The following is a 14,351-nucleotide window of genomic DNA, read 5'->3' as shown; positions in this document are numbered from 1 at the left end:
CATTGTAATTCTTACGAGTATATAATCCCATTATTATAATTCTCGTGCAGCACAAGTGTAGATTAATTTTGCCATCTCAAGTAGGTTGTCAAACATTAGGAATAAAAGTCTGCAATCGGCCCATCAGTTTTCACGTGCAAGTGTCCTAGTATACTATAATCACAAAATATTATAACTATAATTGTGTCAAAACACAACAAGATTCCAACGTATATATTGGAACATTGCAACTTAGTAGAACGTCATAAGTTATGATTTGAAGATAATTTAACATTAATCTTTTTAGTAATTAACATAAATTCTCTAAAATAATGCCTACTCAAAACCTCCCGGACCTTCGGGATCTTAGACAGCCGTTGATTGTCCCGGCTAATGGCAAATCTAATGGTCCAGAGAGGTTAACCATCGATGACATGCTCTTAAAATATTGTGGCGAGTTTGGTAGGTGGCAACTAAGACATTTTGTGTTAACAAGCTTAGCTTGGGCCTTAGAGGCTTTTCATACTATGGTTATGATCTTTGCTGACCGTGAGCCGCGGAGGTTGTGTACTGGACCCGGTTGTCAAGCACAAGCCCAGCTTTGTGAGCTGCCACCGGGCTCGTGGGATTGGGTTGGTGGGCGTTGCAGCTCTACCGTGGCTGAGTGGGGGTTGGTGTGTGGTGAGAAGTATAAGGTTGGATTGGTGCAAGCTTTGTTCTTCTTTGGTTGCATGATAGGTACACAATATATTCTTTCATATCTTTGAGTTCGTTTATTTGATTAATCTTTTCTTATCTTTTCATTTCCAAATAAAAGTTTCATTTATCTTTTGTTCAAATTATTGGGTAGGTTGAAAAAAATAAAATAAAATCGAGATTTGATTTATTAAAATGTGTAACAAAAGGTTATTTTACCATTAATATGGACGAAAAATTATTTTATTTAATGTTATTAGATTTTTATTTGTAGTAAATATAATATTTAGTTTTTCAATAAAATCCATTTAAATAATAGGAATATTTAACAAATTATATTCATTCAACTCCAACAATGCGCTAATGTAAGTGTTGGACGTTAAAAAGAATTATAGGAAATTTGCACTCAAATTTTCAAATTCTAATTAGATTAATTTTGTACAAGTGAAGCATACAAAAATTTACTTTTAATTTAATTTCTGATTTGTTTTACATTATTTTTGTACAAGTGAAGCATACAAAAATTTACTTTAATTTAATTTCTGATTTGTTTTACATCTCTCGCATATGTTATAATAGTAACAATTTTATTTAATTTACACCAATAACGTTGTTTAAAATAAATAAAAATAAGTTGAACAAAATAAGTCAAATTATTAATGTTTGGCTTTGAGTGCTTTGATAATAGTTCTAGTTGGGCCGATTGAGGGAAATAAAAGCACATTTATTTTGTGGCGTGCTGACTTCCGTAAAATGGGCCGGCCTTTACAAATTTGGGCCTTTACAAATCTAGTAACTACTTGTATTTTATGCACTATTTCACTGAAAATTTTACACTACATCCCGGTGTAGCTTCTGCTACCTACACCCCCCTCCCAAGTGACGTCATTTTGCACATATAATATTTCAAAACTGAACATATTTTATTAATAGTTGTAAATGAACATACAATTATTTATAATTGAACATTTAATTAAGGAGCATTATTATAGATGAAAAATGTATAAAATTTATAATTTTGTACTTGTTATTGAAAATTTTTCAAGGTAGCACACACTCCTTATTGTAATTGTAAGAATCATTTCCATGAAAACTACAACATAGCACACACTCTTATTGAAATTCCTTATTAAATTTTTTAAAATAACTAATTCATGATATAATTGGGTGCTTTAATTAGTAGTATAAAAATGAACTTTTAAGTATATGCACATATTCATTTTAAAATTAATGCATTTACTTGTTGATCATGAATAAGAACAAAAATGAACATTTATCAATACGTAAATTAACATTTATATATAATGAAAATGAATATTTATCAATACGTAAATCAACATTTATCATCTATTAAAATGTGAATGACGTTATACTAATATATAAATGAACGTTTAACAAAATGAAAATGAACATTCATAAAAATAAAAAAATTAAAGAAATAATAATAATAATAATTAAAAAAAAACTACGAACTATAATCTTTGTTTCTCTTCTCTGAAACGGTTTCCTTCGCTCTGCAAACAAAACAGAAGAATGTATAGATATAATTTATTAGTTCTTCAATAAAAATTGCTAAGATTATAGTATAATACTTACATTGATTTACATTACTATATATGTAAATGAACATTATGAATTTCATATATGATCAAAAGATTTCATAGTATGCATAAGTCAGTTTCTCAACTCACATGAATGAATATTTATGCATTTCATAAATGTGCATAACGTATCATAAAAATGAATATTTTTTATTTTGGCATATAAAGTCAAATATAAACTCAAATAGATTCAAATATACAAATGAACATTTATAATTCAGTATATGTTCATATATTACCTCGGAATTGTAGAAATGTTAACATCTATACCATAAGTTTTAATATCTTTTAAAAGTTCTTGAACTACAATAGGAGATTTTTACAATGACTATGTAGTAATATATAAATAAATATTTGTACTAATCATTTATTAACATGTGAATGATTGTATACTAATATATAAATGAACATTTATCAAAATGAAAATGAACATTTATTAATTTTTTTTTTTTTTTAAAAAAAACCACTACAAACTTATTTAATTAATGCTTACTTTTCTCCAGATTTTTTTTGATGTTCTTCTCTGAAGCTATTTCCTTCATACTGCAATAAAAAAAAATGAAGTACTTCATACTCAAAATTCAAAATGTACTTGTTCAAATTTTTAGTTTTAAAACTAAAAATAGTAAATGTTCCTGTAACACAATTGCAGCAATAAATTATAAAAATTAGGGTTTATACTCTTTTTCGAATTAAATATGAACAAAATCACTTACTCCTTTGAATTTCGACCTTGATTTGTTGAATTATGTAGCAGTTGAACAACTTTTTTGGATAATTTGTCGCAAAGTTTGTTGAAAATTTTGGATTAGAAAATGCTGAAAATGGGTGTAGAGAGTGAAAATGCAGAAAATGGGCGAGGAGAGAGAAAGTGAAAAAAGATAAATGGTGGTTTGATTTTTACTGTACAATTGCAGAAAGTGGGTACATGAGGGAGATTGTTAAACGCATCTTTAGAGGGGGGGTGTAGGGTGTGGTACCTACACTAGGGTCTAGTGTATACCAATTACTATTTCACCCTTCCAAGATTTTCTTTTTTACTAAGATGCTTATGAAATAGCAATAATAGCAAGCAACTAAGGGCATGTTCTCATACGATTATTTTCAGTTCAGTTCAGTTCAACTCTAATAAGTTCAGTTCAGTTCAACTCCTAATTTCCTTCTCTTATAAAATATTCAGTTCAGTTCAGCTCCTAATTTCCTTCTCTTATAAAATATTCATTTCAGTTCAGTTTAGTTTAGTTCAGTTCAGCTGAGTTCAGTCAATGAGAATAGGCCATAGCGTATATTTTCATTTTAATGACAACTTTAATCAATTTCAGGAGCAGGAATATTTGGCCATCTCTCAGATTCATCTCTAGGAAGAAAAGGCTCACTAACCATAATATGTCTATTAAATGGAATCCTCGGCTGCTTGACCGCCTTCTCTCCAAATTACGCCATCTACACCCTCCTCCAATTCCTAAGTGGCCTAGGCACGGGTGGTGTAGGCATGTGTGCCTTTGTCCTCGCTACTGAGCCCATTGGACCAACTAAACGCGGTGTTGCTGGTATGTCCACCTTCTATTTCTTCTCGGCTGGCATTGCACTTCTCTCGGGAATTGCCTATGTTTTCCAATCTTGGCGATCTCTCTACATTGCATCGTCGATACCTTCAATAGTCTTCATAGCAATCGTTGTTCCTTTCCTCTCGGAATCACCTAGGTGGTACCTTGTACGTGGTAAAACAAAGGATGCAATGAATGTCATGCGACGTATGGCATTGTCTAATGGTAGGACAATACCACAAAACGTCGAGCTTATCCTAGACGATGATGCTAATAACAATAGAAACAACGTTGTAACACTTAAAGACGACGACACACTACTTGATGAAGAAGCAAAAGAGGTAATAACAAAGGGCTCTTTACTAGACGTCCTAATGTTACCAATCACAAGAGTACGCCTTTTATTAGCTATTATGATCAATTTTTGTTGTGCAATTGTACACTATGGACTTAGTCTAAATGTCGTCAATCTTGACACTAACCTCTACATCAACGTACTACTAAACGCAATTTTTGAACTACCATCTTACACAATAACCGCGATAATGGCTGATAAGTTCGGAAGGAAGCCAGTAACAATAGGTACAATGTGGTTTAGTGGGGTGTTTTGTTTGTTAGGGAGTATAATAAAGAGCTACGGAATATGGAAGAATTTACGAATGTTATGTGGAATATTGGGGATTTTCGGTATGGCGGGAACGTATAATTTGATGTTCGTTTATACAGTGGAGATGTTCCCTACAGTGGTGAGGAATACGGCCTTAGGATGTACCACACAAGCGTCTCAAACCGGAGCGATACTAGCACCAGTTGTGGTGATGATGGGTAGTACATTGCCCTTTGCTGTGTTTTCTATATGTGGAATTGTTGGTGGTTTACTTGTGTTTTATTTGCCTGAAACTTTGAATCGGCCTTTGTATGATACAATGGCTGGTTTGGAGGAAGGTGAAGTTATTTTGAGCGATATATAAAAGAGTTGTTCTTATACGATCCTCAAGGGTTGTTAATATCATTTTCCTTTTAATTTTTGTTAGGCTGATTTGGTGTATATTTTGCCTTAAAGGAGTAGAATTGAACTCTCAAAATCTACTTGTTGAGTGTTGACAATGTAACGTATAGTGTTTCAAAAGTCAAATTTCAAATTCTCAACTAAATTCATTTGTGATTGTACTCATTATTTCTAGTTCACATTTACTTATTGTTGATTATTTCATGCATAAAAAATTGATTAACAATAAACATGATTAAAATTCAATCTAAAGCATAATAGTTCATTTTTTGGAAACTTATAGATATTATATTTATGATAATATATGTCGCAGATTAGCATAGTTTTTATGTATATTTTGTATCCTTATCATACTAGGTTTTCTACGCTGATTAGGACTAGTATTGTAAACTCTATATACTACCTCCGTTACATATTATTTGCAACGATTTGACATAAAATAGAGAGGGAAAATGTCTAATCGTTGCAAATAATATGTAACGGAGGTAGTATATTGATCAATGGTACACACTCTAATTTGAGGAGTTTTTTCGAAATCTAACATGGTATCAGAGCTTAGGTTTTAGATCCAATTTTGCAAAATAGTTCATAGTTGGGTTATTGGGTTATTTTTTGTAAACCATTGATTTTTTCCTCCATTTATAGACACTGGAAACGAGTCATTCTAATGAATTGAAGTTTGATTTAGCAATACGTCAATAGTTTGGGCTTTAATTTAGAGTGAGTCCTAGTTGGGTCAATTTTCAATCAATAGATATGAAATAATCTAGCCCCATAATTCTAATTAAAAGCAATAATCATAAACCCATTAAAGTTGTAATTTGGGGAGTTATAACAAAATTATTATAGGACGTCATATTAGAGAAATTTTCAACTTCACCAATCACCACACTTTCTATGGGACCAAGTGACCAACTCTCTATATAATGACACTGTATACATGGCCCTCCTAAAGATTCGGTTCCAATTATTCACAAGGAGCAAAATCATCACTCTTTTTCTATCGTTTTCAAGCTAATCTTCCAACTACATTTCCTATATTATATACGTAGTAATAAAAAAAAAGTCAATCACAAGTTTTTACCCTAAATCACACATTAATAAAGTACCCTGCATTTACATACACACAAAGAATGGGGAGTCCATATTTTAGTTGAGATTTGTTAGGGTGTAAATTGCCAAATCCGATCACCCTTAATTTAGGTTTGAATACGGGACTAACTTCTTTTATTTGATTTACCAATTTTGTTGATTTACTATTATTATTATTATCTATGGGTGATGAATAATTAATTAATAACAATTTCATTTGGAATACAATCATCATTGAAATTGGCTTTTAATAAACGAAAAGAGAGCTTCTTTTCTTTCTAGCTTGTTTGGTTTTATAACGTAAATTCAATTACTACGAGTTTACAAGTACACTTGTACTTAGCTGTTAGTGGTGAGGTGATAGAAAAAGATTAATTAAGTAAATAATCTGATCATTTTTCATTCCTAAGATATATATAGTCATTTTCCTAAGCAAGCAAAATTGCCACATTTGTTCTTTAGTGAAAATGAGCAAATAAATTGGGCAACCAATTATACCTTATAAGATATAACCGGTTGTATGACATATATGTTGATGCATATATAATTTTCAACATAGTGTGTGATAACTTTCCTCAAATAAGCAAAGAAAACTGCTTGACATATTCACAAATGGAAGGAGAACAGTAGCTGCTATTCATCCACCAAATTCACTTAATTACAGATCTCACAAGGTGATTAACATACAAAGCGGATAATTACGATCAAAACATAAAAGGAGCTGCAGAGAAAGCTGGGAAGACCATCGGAAGAGGTTCTCGGCTGTTAAACATGCAAATAATGAAATATGTTAGAAAAAATTAATTAGTGACACCATAATACAAAGTATTATTAAAACCACATAAAAGCTCTCTACGAAACATTATCAATTAAACTTGTACTCCCTCTGTCCCTAATGATAGCGAGTAGACATCACTATATTGTAAGTTATTTCAAATTAAAATTAGACTCCTTACTTTTTATTGAATAATATTGCATAGTATCTCATATAGTCATATAACATCAAGTGATACCTTTATTTCATCATCATTTTGAAATAAGAAAATATTACTCTAGTATGGTACAAGGTATATAAAATTAGTGCTCGATATTAGCAGACTAATAAATGGCATTACTTAATTTGAACCTTCATATATATATGTCTTTATCATTCTAGAAATTTTCTTATACATAGTTAAGGCTGCTAATACTGTATTGGTGCAATTATTTGATTAGATAAGGATAAGAAAATTTACTAAATTCAATTGCTTTGCTAACCTACCTTGTTTGACTAATTAGACATTCCAAATCTCACTTTGATCTATCTGACATAATAATCTAATACTCCGTACTATGTAGTTTGTACAGCATTAAAGCATACATGCCAATATTTCCAACGTGTTGCAGTTTTGAGAAAAAACGAACCAAATATTTTTCGTATATCATTATACCTTAAAAATTATATATACAAGTATGAAATAAACTTTAATGGACAACTTGATGAACCCTTTCACAATTTTTATCACTTATACGTAATATTAATTCATCAATCCCATGATTCATGATTTAATACTTTATTATTTACACTTGATACTGAATCTTGTGACATGTTAATGTTATATGAACTGGCAACAAGAAAAGTCTACAATTTTACACACTTTCATCATTAATTAACTCCTTTGTGCACATCAACGACGGATTATGCTCGTAAATATGTCAACGTCAAATGCTTGGTCATGTGAAAAGGAGATTAGAATTACATGAGAAGAAACAAGTCAACAAATCAAAGTGAGGTATTTTTTAATGTCAACAAAATATATTGAATTATTGTTGAATTATATGCAATAGGTGTAAATGTATGATTTTAGCATGATGACTCAATGCCCTTGATTTATCCTTTATAATATTTCCATCCAATTATTATTTGGATCAGAATAATTTATAAAGTATGAATGGTTTAATTCTTGGAGAATTTAAAGAATTTAAATCATTATTTTGACTAGTTCAAATGAAAAAATGAAAACAATAATCTATAAATATTTTTCTTAGTTTTCTAGAGCAAAAGGTTGCTAGATTATAATATCGAGAGTCACCACCCTAATATATATATATATATATATATATTGACATAGAAATAAAAATCACACGTAAAAAGATGTATGGACGACGTTACAACATATTTGGTTGAGTAAAAGGGTTAGAGGTTTAAATCATAACTCTACTGTTTCTATTTTTTTATCTGAGATCTATTAATTATCAGATCATACATATTGTGAGTTTGTGACATGTCAATGTAATCTGATCCACATATGAATGACAAACTAACTAGAATTTGCATATCCAAACAGCTATTTGAATCCAACTGTCATACCATATCCAATACAAGGAATATCTACACAAATTTCCATTATTAGCATTAAAAACAAACGAGTGTACGTTTGGAATTACCACCCCAAGGTCAAACCTTCTCCACTTCCTTCCAAAATATATCCACCAAAAAGCTAACAAAGGCGCACTATATAAAAGTTGATTGATTCTATTTTCGAAACTATTTTCTTCCACATTTTACTCGTGCTAAAATTAACCTACTAAGAATACTAGTTTGAGCTATCTCATTTTGATTCAATATAAAAGAAAGTTAAGAGTTTTAGAAATTTTTAGTCTTTGATACATGGTAAATGTTGCCTTTTATTTGCACCAACCAAATAAATTGTAAGAGCACACATTATTTTTTTATAAAGAAAAATATCCCTTGAATTGACATGAAATTAAAATTTATGAAATAACTTAATTGATTAGTACATCATTGTTTTCATATTAATGTTGCCTTGTTATAAGAATCTTCTCTCACTATAGTAGTTATCTTAACTTATAGTTCTTGTATTATTAGAAGTTATCGTTTCTTCCAACTTGGAGATGGAGAAATAATTCAATTATGATGTGAGAGGTTCTTAATTTCAACATGAATACGACAAAAAGATAGGTAGTAAGTTTTCTACTACGAATATATGTATGCTTAATTAGGTATTAAATTGGGTAACTATGTTTAAAAATAATAATTATAAGATAACACTTAAGAGTCGCTCACAACCTCCGTTAACCAAATAATTTCCGCAATTTATATTGATCATGAATTTATGTATGTGTTAAGATCAACACTATTGTCATGCTCAACCTTTAGTATTATACGAAGTATAGGTCACATATATATATAGATTAAATTATTTCATGTTGTAAGTAACACACTTTTTAACTTCGATTTTTTAAACTTAAAACTCATCCATTGCTTAATCTCTCCCGAGAACATAAGGCAATTTATAACATGCATTTAATACGCCCATTAGCATTGACCGTATTTGTTAGCTCCTGAGATTGGATAAAAATTCAATTTAAATCAAGAGAATTTCAACGAGTAAAAAAATCTAATTTAAAAATTAGATGAGGACGATCAGTAAAAGGATATGTTTAAACAATTCAATCATTTATTTTACTCCAATTAAATACATACAAATGTTAACTAGTTGTTATTATTTTATTTTTTTAATTGTGATGATGATGATTATAACTCCAATTTTTTTTGTTAAAAATATTAAATTATAATAATATTACTAATAATAATTTTTTTTTTTAAATGAAGGGGTTAATGATCCATACCCAAAATTATCATAGGAGCGGGAACGAGCATTGACCTCGACCGAAGACGAACCACACCGCTTAACATTCCTCGGAGACGCCGGTTTCCGGCTAACCGGCTTCTGCAAAGTCACCGAGACGGCGTTATCCTCCGATATAGCAAAAAGCGATGGCTTCCAATCGGCCGAGGAGCCCCTAATGGGAGCTCGTTTACGACGTCGATTAACAAGGGAGCGTGTCTCCTCCGTCCTCGGGGTCGGAGGAGACGTAGGCTCCTCTTCATCATTAGAAAAAGAAGAAGGGTTTATTGTGGTGCAACAAGTTACACATTCAAAGAGAAACCTCATCTTCTTTTTTGTGTTTGTTTAGTTGAAGAGGAGGAAAAAAAATGAAGGGGTGGATGAAGTTATATATTGTGAATGTTTAGAGAGATTTCATTAAATGTTGGTAAATCTTGATGATCACCTTGATTGTGAAATTATGATTGTATGAAAGATTGTGAATTTTTTGAGGACTTTTGATTTGCTTTAATAATAGATCAAGATTTTTTAAGTGGATATTACTTTTCTTTTCTTTTATTTTTTTTTAAAAAAAGAAATGTAAAGTGTGTGTTGTAGGATTGGTTCGAATTTGCTATCAAGAAAATGACGTGTTATAATATTTAACGATCTAGGGCCTGCTTGGATATTATTTTATAAAAAAAAATAATTTTCTTGATAGAGCAAACATTATTTTTTTTGAAAAATATAGAGCAAATATTATTGGGACAAACTTTACCTCGAGGATTAAAAGTTAGATTAGTAATTTTTTTTATGTGTTTTTGCGAATTCTTTGACTTGATTACTTGCTTAGCATTAGTTCAAGTCAGTCAGCTATTTTAAATCAATTAGTCTCTTAGGATTCGACCTTTACTTAATTATCCGACTACATAGTAAGCATTGTTTGGTATGAATCTTGAGTATACCCCGTATAATCATTGCAAAACTGTTTGGAATATTGGTAGATTTTAAATTATCATTGAACTTGTTTAAGGGTTTTTCTTACACTTTGAGTATCTCACATAAGTTTATTTATATTCCTTGAATGACTAAGTCAAAACATAATCAAAGATAAAATGAAATAGTACGGAGATAATAGCTAGAGTAACTTAGAGGATATGGCAATGCTTTGGAAGAAAGCTGTTTTACTCATATTCTTGAAAATAGTTGTTAGGTGTTGTAGAAATGCAGACAGGATATGGAATCTCTGACTTATTGACAATAATAATTGTGTTATTCGTTGTATGAAGTTAACAACTTCGTGCTGTTATTGTTATACTATTTAGTTCGTATTTATCCTAAAGTGTAACATACATATGAATAATTAAATTCCATGTTATTAATCTTACCAAAAAAAAAAAAAAAAGAAAAAGAAAAAAATCCATGTTGTTAATGATCATATTATTATAGTAATTTGGTATATGATTCTAAAAATCACAAGTAAACTATAATAAGTACAAAATAAGTTGTATGCACATGTGCTAATGCACAAGTTTTGACCACTAAAATATGCAATTATGTAATACCCGTATAAAAATTATATTATGTTGAGACTAATCCAACAACACATTTAACAGAAATAATACAAAATCTTTATGTAATTGTAAAAAATGATGATAAAATTGTTTCGACATGTCGACTTAGCCTAAGGAGTATTCGTGAACAGAGAGAGTAAGGCCTAAGGATGTGACTTGATTAGTCACGTCGATTTACAAATTGCTAACTCATAACAAATACTTATTGTTGGCAATATATGATTGAAACCAATATTAAATAGGCGTTGTTAAATAAATTTATCAGTCACCTAGCTAAATAATACGTTGTACTGCCTTCATATCAAAGGAACAATAACGAATTTTCTTTTGATTTGTTTTTTGTTGCTTGATTGTTGCATTCAACCTTCAAAATTAATAAAAGTAAATAACATTTAATTTAACATGAACGTGAAATGCTACATGTGAATAGTTCTTTAGTTCCATATAATTAAGATATTATTTGTGGACAACAAGAATACCATTTTCATTAGGTTAGAAATTGGACAAGAAAATGCCGTGTTAAATAGGGAAATACATTGGTGTAATTACTATGCAGAAGAATAGTATCCAGGTTTTATGTCAACTTAAATTAGCTTGATTCCTATTGTGTTTGTTCTTTTGAAAGTGACTTGAGTGAATTTCTACTAATTAACAAATTAAATTCTTTGTTTTCATGTCCCTCCAGGTGTGGATGATCGATATTCGATGGAGCATTCACAAACATGTGCAAGCTCACACATCGCACACATTGCATACTCCTAGGAACTACCGGGTGCACCTACGACGACTTTTATATATATAGCTCTATGTGCGATTAAATGTATGTGCAACACGTTGTGTCAAACTGTGTCTAGGGTGCATGCATTATTATCGTTAATGTGTATCTTTATGATTTCATGTATATCTTAGTGATTATGATAGCCTTCAATACTCACTTGTAACATTGTAAAGAGTTGTATCAATTTCATAAATACAATCAAGGTCCCCAACCTTCTCTTTCTCATATAGTAATTGTAGATAAGTTCACTTCAAGGATTATAAGCTCATATATATCATATAGGTTGCGTTTGATCAACTTGTATTAAGTCTATTAACATATAAGTGAAGGAATTATGTCTTCGATAAGTGCAATTACTAGATATATCAAGGATCACTATTATGGAGATAATAAGTTCATTCTATAGGGTCGTCAATATCTGGTGCTAGATATGATAATTGATCTTTGGGTTAGATAAATAGCCCAAAGCCTTATAGAATGGATCCTATGAGGTCACACAACAAGGGTATTGGGTTAAACAAGTAAGAGGCCCATTAATGGGCCTCATGAGATTATGACATACCATGTAGAGTGTTGGGCTAGAGTAGTGTGTTTAGGATAAGGGTTTTGGGCTTTTGACATGGGCTCTTATTTAGAGATGTGATCTATAAATAAGATTCATGCTTAGGGTTGCTAGCAAGCAGTAACAATCAACATACAGTAGATTGTGAAAGAAGCAACCAAGCCCCGAAACCCTAAACACTCTCCTCACTCACGGCCCTCTTCTCTCCCCTTCACGTCCATACGTGAGGCGCCCCTCATGGTGGCTCGTGGTGTTCGTCGTGGTGGTTTGTGGTTAGCTCGTGTCTCTCTTCTCCGTTGAAGGTTGATTGAAGCGTTCAATCACGACTAACTAGCATTAGTGGAGGTTTAACCTGTGCCCGTGGACCAAGTAGAGGAATCACGCTTGGGGTTCATTATCTCCCTTTGTTCTTGCTCGATCGCACGTGGAATCACGCTTCAAAGGTACAATTATTTGTTCTTTATGTGTTATGCATTAGATCCTTGGATTAGGTAATGTATGAATATGATTCATGTTTATTTCCGCTGTGTAGTACCTATAAACTCCTTCAATAAGCTCATAAATATATTTGTTAATAAGTTTAGTTTTAATTCATGTATCAAGCACAAACAACAACGCCTTATATTAAACAACGTATAAAGCTAAAGATTATCTAGTACTTGTATAAGCTTTGGTATAATATGATATACTTGTATTCTCTTCAAAGAAATATTGTGTTAATTATACAGCAATAATGTGTCTTCGACCTATCTTTTCACTAGTTAATAAAGAGTTAAGAGTAGATGTTATTATATTCTAAAAATCGTACACATGCCCAATTTGGTTCATACTAAAATAATACAATAAGTAACATATTTGTCACATATTTTACATAGTAAACATTTGTCTATGTGGGCGTACAACAATGGAGGGCCGCCAACACAAAGATAGGAGCAACGTGGTACACACTCACCTAAGCCTAACTGTCACTTTAACCTCTCATTCATTTTTTTTGATAGTTTAGCGTTACATGGTTGCCTTCCCGACAAGGCAGCAACAGAAAATAATTAGCTATATATGCAAGTACCTAAAACTGTTAGATATTTTGGAGGACTAGTCGACAGCACTAATCGACATGGAGTACTAACTCCGTTTCATATTATGTGCAACAAATGTTTTGACACGAACTATTAGGTAAAATTCGTTTGTTAGTGTTTAATGCAGAAAGAAAGATAGAAATGCTTGATGAGGAGATATATACATAGAGAGAGAGAGAGATGAAAAATTTAAAAGGGTTATAAATGTTGTATATAATGTGTAACATACTAGCGTCTATTTCTTTGTAAATGTTGCACATAATATATGAAACGGAGGAAGTTTATCTATGACATATTTCTAAATAGTTACAAAAGTTTATTTATTAGTGTATATTCAGAGAGTCAAAGTTGTGGCACTTTTTAACCATTTGTTTGAATTATTTAGAAACAGGAGAAGTATTATGTATTGTGGTGCTCTCGATATTTTAAGCAATAAATTTCTCTACTTGATGATTAGGATCACTTAAGACCATGTTAGGTCATGATTAATCAGAACAATCCAATTTTAATTTACAATTAAATAGGTAATAATAATAAGCTAAAAAGAATGAATTTTTGAAGTTTATATATACGAGTAGTTTATAAAGGATGTTAATGGTAAATGTTCAAAACCAAGAATAGAAGGTGTAGATGATGGAGGAAGTTGCTCGTGCTTAGGTTTATAATAATGAAAATTTTAGCATTGTTTAATATAAATCACTAGAATGATGAAATGATAACATAGGTTTTAGATTGATATCTTTGATCTTGAGATCGTTTCCGATCCTTTATCATCCTAGGGTGATTAATTGTGTATTTATTGTAAACACCTTATCTTTTTTATACG

General features: G+C 31.0%; 1 long non-coding RNA gene and 1 pseudogene across 1 annotated transcript; one reads left to right on the top strand and one right to left on the bottom strand.

Annotated features, from left to right (window-relative positions):
* The first annotated feature begins 311 nt into the window (after positions 1–311).
* On the top strand, positions 312–4,794 carry LOC145604286 (organic cation/carnitine transporter 4 pseudogene; annotated as a pseudogene).
* A 1,700-nt stretch (positions 4,795–6,494) lies between these two features.
* LOC145606036 (uncharacterized) lies at positions 6,495–10,104 on the bottom strand. The gene is made up of 2 exons (XR_014105199.1): positions 9,558–10,104; positions 6,495–6,686 (listed from the first exon to the last, which is right to left on the bottom strand). It is a non-coding gene; the product is annotated as an uncharacterized LOC145606036 (long non-coding RNA).
* Between the last annotated feature and the right edge of the window lie 4,247 nt (positions 10,105–14,351).

The sequence above is a fragment of the Chenopodium album genome, chromosome 22, assembly GCF_948465745.1.
Source record: "Chenopodium album chromosome 22, dcCheAlbu1.1, whole genome shotgun sequence".
NCBI lineage: Eukaryota > Viridiplantae > Streptophyta > Magnoliopsida > Caryophyllales > Amaranthaceae > Chenopodium > Chenopodium album.
Note: the sequence above shows the minus strand (reverse complement) of the source record. Positions and strands in the feature narration are given on the sequence as shown.